The sequence below is a fragment of the Rhinopithecus bieti genome, unplaced genomic scaffold (genome assembly GCF_001698545.2).
Source record: "Rhinopithecus bieti isolate Rb0 unplaced genomic scaffold, ASM169854v2 scaffold_18620, whole genome shotgun sequence".
In the NCBI taxonomy this organism is placed as follows: domain Eukaryota; kingdom Metazoa; phylum Chordata; class Mammalia; order Primates; family Cercopithecidae; genus Rhinopithecus; species Rhinopithecus bieti.
Window position 1 is genome coordinate 1,501,789 of NW_016809631.1, and position 4,814 is coordinate 1,506,602.

Here is a 4,814-nt window from a genome sequence, read left to right on the forward strand (position 1 = left end):
CTTGATTCAAGTTTTCTCTGGAACTTTAACAGATTCTATCTGCCAGTTTTCCAACTGATGAGTTTCTATATATAGGCCTTATCTTATGTGTACCTCTCACATGGTTTGAAAAGTTTACTCTTCTAAGCAAGTATAAAAGTAGCTATTTTCAGAACTAATTTGACATGATTTTTTTTCCATCAGCTAGTTTTCTGAGCAGATCATTGGACTCTCAAAATTGAATAAAAATAGAGCTCAAATCCATTTGGGTAATGTGAAGCTAGAAGTATGCATAATAGAGAATGGTTTAGTTTTCCTCTTTGTGCACCTCAAAACATCTGAAAAGATTTAACCTTCTCAAAAAAAATGCTCACCTTTGGGCTGAAACCAAGCAGAAAGAACTTCAGTTTCAAAGGAAGCATTCTTTTTTAAAAATTCTGAGTGAATTAGACGAGGCAATTGCCTGGAATTTGGTTGCATATGAAGCTACATTTTGTGCCCACACATGATCTGGTGTTGACTTCCTGCTCAGTCAGCACTGATAGTTATTATTCTATAAAATAAATATTTCCTTCTTAGGGCTATAAATCCTGAGACCACCTTATAATCTTTAATGGACTTCATCTTTAAAGCAAAGAAGAATGTAGCCTCCTTTGTCTTTTGGTGCACGATTTAAGGGGTGGTAGGAAAAAGATATTGGAACATTTCCCTGTCTTTCAACCAACCCCCATATCTAGTGGCTCCTTAATTATATCCTCCATAGAAAGCAATCAATGCCTGTTGATAATACATACCCTATTTCCTCGGTCTTAAAACCTCACCAGTTTAATAATAGTTTTGGCTGTGGGGAAGGAGGGAAGAAGAAATACTACCACATTAAATCATTAAACGAACACATTGATTATGAGGCAGAACTAGATATCAGATACATTAAATTATGAAAAAGTATGTCTTAGAATTGAAGAGATTTGAGTTTTGTTGAATTGAATGAAATTGAAATAAGGGCCTCCAAAGAAGGATTAGAACTGGAAGATATGAAGTCCCATTTTTTTCTCTTAAATTGTATTAATATTAAATATCACAGTCATTACTGCCACTGTTTTTGTTTTTGTTTTTTTTTCTTCTTGAGACGGAGCCTCACTCTGTCGCCCAGGCTGGAGTATAGTGGCGCGATCTCGGCTCACTGCAACCTCCGCCTCCCGGGTTCGCACCATTCTCCTGCCTCAGTCTCCCGAGTAGCTGGGACCACAGGTGTCCACCACCACACCCGGCTAATTTTTTATATTTTTAGTAGAGACGGGGTTTCACCATGTTAGCCAGGATGGTCTCGATCTCCTGACCTTGTGATCCGCCCGCCTCGGCCTCCCAGAGTGCTGGGTTTACAGGCGTGAGCCACCATGCCTGGCCCATTACTGCCACTGCTTTTTCTGAGAGAATCTACTCCCACCTACTGTCTCTTCTGCATCCCTAATCACAATTGATTGGACAACAAGTAGATATTTGACACCATCTGGGCCAATCAGATTTTTTCATCCTGAGCATTTGAAATTCTGGCTCAATTTGCTGGGGAAGCTGAATATCAGAGACATTAAAGTCAGGATCACTGTCAAGCTCCTGGCTAAAATCATCATGTGTCAGTCAAAGTTATAGAGGCCAGGGATAGCCAACATGCAGAGAATGCAGATGCAGGCCCTGTGGTTCTTTGAAAGAACCACAAGGTGGAACAGTCTCAGGTCCCAGCTTTTCAGTATCACCGTCTTTTCAACTCAGCTGTACTTAATGTGCTTCCTGTAGCCAGTTTTAGCCCTAAAATCAGTTCTTTTTGTTTTAATAACTTGAGTGGATTTTTAAAAACAATAGACCCATTTTCCATTCTCAAGTCATTTTTTTTTGTGTTCATTTTTAGCTACAATGTAATGTTCATGCATAGAGATGATATCTGCTATAATATTACATAGGACGCTCCAGGCAACCAAATGAAGTTCAATGATTTACTGAAAGTTTTACCAAATGAGGTAGCGCTGGGTCCTCAACCAGGTTTTCTTTACTGCCTAAGAAAGTGAAATCTGCTCTAAATCTGCATGAAAGCTGCATTCACTTGAAAGTAAGTATTGGCTGTTTCCAAGTTCCGTTGCTGAACTTTGTCAGTATATATTTCCTTACAGAAATAATGTTTTTAATGGTAGTTGAATTTCAAGATTAGGCCACAAATACCTACCTGCTTTACTTATCAAGAAGCTGAAGCCCACATTATTTATTAAGAAAATAGTGTGATACAATACTGTAGCAATGGTAGTTATTAAACAAAACAGTGCATTGAATAAGAACTCGTTTTATGTATTGTGAATGTTTGGCTTGAGGAAGAACAGGTTTTATTGGAAGTTTTATGCTGATTCCTAGAAGCAGATCTGGGTATTTTCAAAGACTTTTTAAGAGTTACAGGAAACCAACTCTTCTCTATTATGCCTAATTATATACCTCAACATTTAACACCATTAGGAAATAAAAGTTTGGGCCAGTGTGCCCCAAACTGTTATTAGTGGTTGCCTCTTGCAAGTAAGATTACATGAGACTCTCTTTCTCATTTGTATATTTTTATACTGTTCAAACTTTTAAGATAGTATGTATTACTTTTATAATCAGAATGAAAGCAGTAAAAATACAGAAAGCTCTATGGCTTCCTTCTCCTGGATACTGTTGTCTTGCCACAGTCTCCTGTATGATGAAAGCCATTTTTGAATTCACAAGAAGAAGGAAGAGTGTACTTTTATGTGCAGAGTTGAAAGGAGGGAGAACTGAAGACGATTTGAGGCATGTGAGAGAGTTGTCTGCTGTGGAAATAGCTGAGTGGCAGCTTGGCTACGGTGTTATCACCAGGAAAAGGAAGAAGGTGATAATAGAAAAAGGCCAAGAATGGAACAGAGAAGTTAAATGGGAGTAGCCTTTGGAAAGACAAGGGGTAGAATCAGTGTATACAAGACTGGGATTATCACAAGAGTAGCACTTAGAGCCTGGAAAAATGCCCATGTAGCCAATAGGATTAACCTTAAATAAAGATGGAAGTAGGAAAGAAAGTGGATAGAAAGACCCTCCTTCCTACCCCCCACCAATTTGCCCAACAAAATGACTTCATTAAATTTCCTTCAATATGAGAAGTGGCTTTACACTCTGCAAAAATAAATGGAAGAATGCAAACAATATTGAGAGAATATCAGTTAACATAAATTCACACAAATACCAGTAATTAACTAATATTAAAATCTTTCTAAGAATAAATTTTGTTATCAGGGTGAAAGAATTGTAATTCAATGCTTGCTAAAGGGGAAGAGGTGCTACTCCAAGAAAATAATAAAAATAGCTGACATTTTTTATATCTGTTATTTTACAGTAAGAAATGAAAATACTTTGCATGAATTATCACATTTAATCTTCTCAGTGTGCCTATGTGTGATAAGCAAACTGTATTTTGAGATTCCCAAGGTCACACAGCTAAAATAGCCACTCTAACATTCAGAGAAGAGAGTCACTGGAGAAGAGATTGCAAGGACATTTTTAGCTGCATTCCAATTTGACCTTAGGACCAATCATCAGGCTATCATTTAATAGAAAGAACTGTAGAGAAGGGAGGTTAGAAGGGAGCAAAAAAAAATGAGGCAGGACAATTTCTGGACCTTCAGGAGGGAAAAGTGTAACCACTCCGCCTCATCCAGGCCCCCTCGAACCCAAATCTACACGTAAATACTGTCTTAGTCTGTTTAGTGCTGCTATAACAGAATACCACAGACTATGTCATTTATGAAGAAAAGAAATGTATTTCTCATAGTTCTGGAGGCTGGGAAGTCCAATACCAATGTACCAGCATCTGACGAGGGCCTTCTTGCTATACCATCCCATGGCAGAAGGCAAGAGGGTGAGAGAAGGCAGAATTCACTTTTATAACACACCCACCCTCCAAATAACTAACCTACTCCTATGATAACAACATTAATCCATTCATGAAGGCAGAACCCTTATGTCTTAATCACTTCTTATTAGGCCCTGCCTCCCAAAACTGTTGCCTTGGAGACTGTCGGGCACGGTGGCTTACGCCTGTAATCCCTGCACTTTGGGAGGCCGAGGCAGGCAGATCACAAGGTCAGGAAATCAAGACCATCCTGGCTAACATGGTGAAACCCCATCTCTACTAAAAATACAAAAAATTCGCCGGGCGTTGTGGTGGGCGCCTGTAGTCCCAGCTACCTGGGAGGCTGAGGCAGGAGAATGGCATGAACTCGGGAGGCGGAGCTTGCAGTGAGCCGAGGTCAGCCACTGCACTCTAGCCTGGGCAACAGAGCAAGACTCTGCCTCAAAAAAAAAAAAAAAAAATTTCAACACATAAACTTTGGAGGAGTTCAAACCGTAGCAAATAACAATGCAGCTCTGACTCACTTCCATATGTGTAGGGGGAGAACAGAGGGCAACAGGTGTCTTTTTTGTTGCCAGGAAGGCCAGGGCACCCTCCTCACTGAATAGGATAACTAAATTCACTCTCTTATCATGCCTCACAAACATTTAAAGTTGAAAGGTGGAAAGAAGGAGGGAGGAAGGAAAGGAAGGAAGAAATTGTGGAAGGAAAGAGAAGAGGAAGGCAGAGGAGGGAAGGATAGGGGAGAGGAAGGGAGAGACTGTGAGGGAAGGGAAGGGGAGAGAAGGGGAGGAAAAGGGAAGGGAAGGGAAAGGAGGGAAGGGGAAGGGAGTGGAGGGGAGAGAAGGCGAAGAGAGAGTAGTAGAGGGGAGAGAAGGCGAGGGAGGAGAGGTAAGGGAAGGCAAGGGGAAGGGAGGGAGGGGTGGGGGAA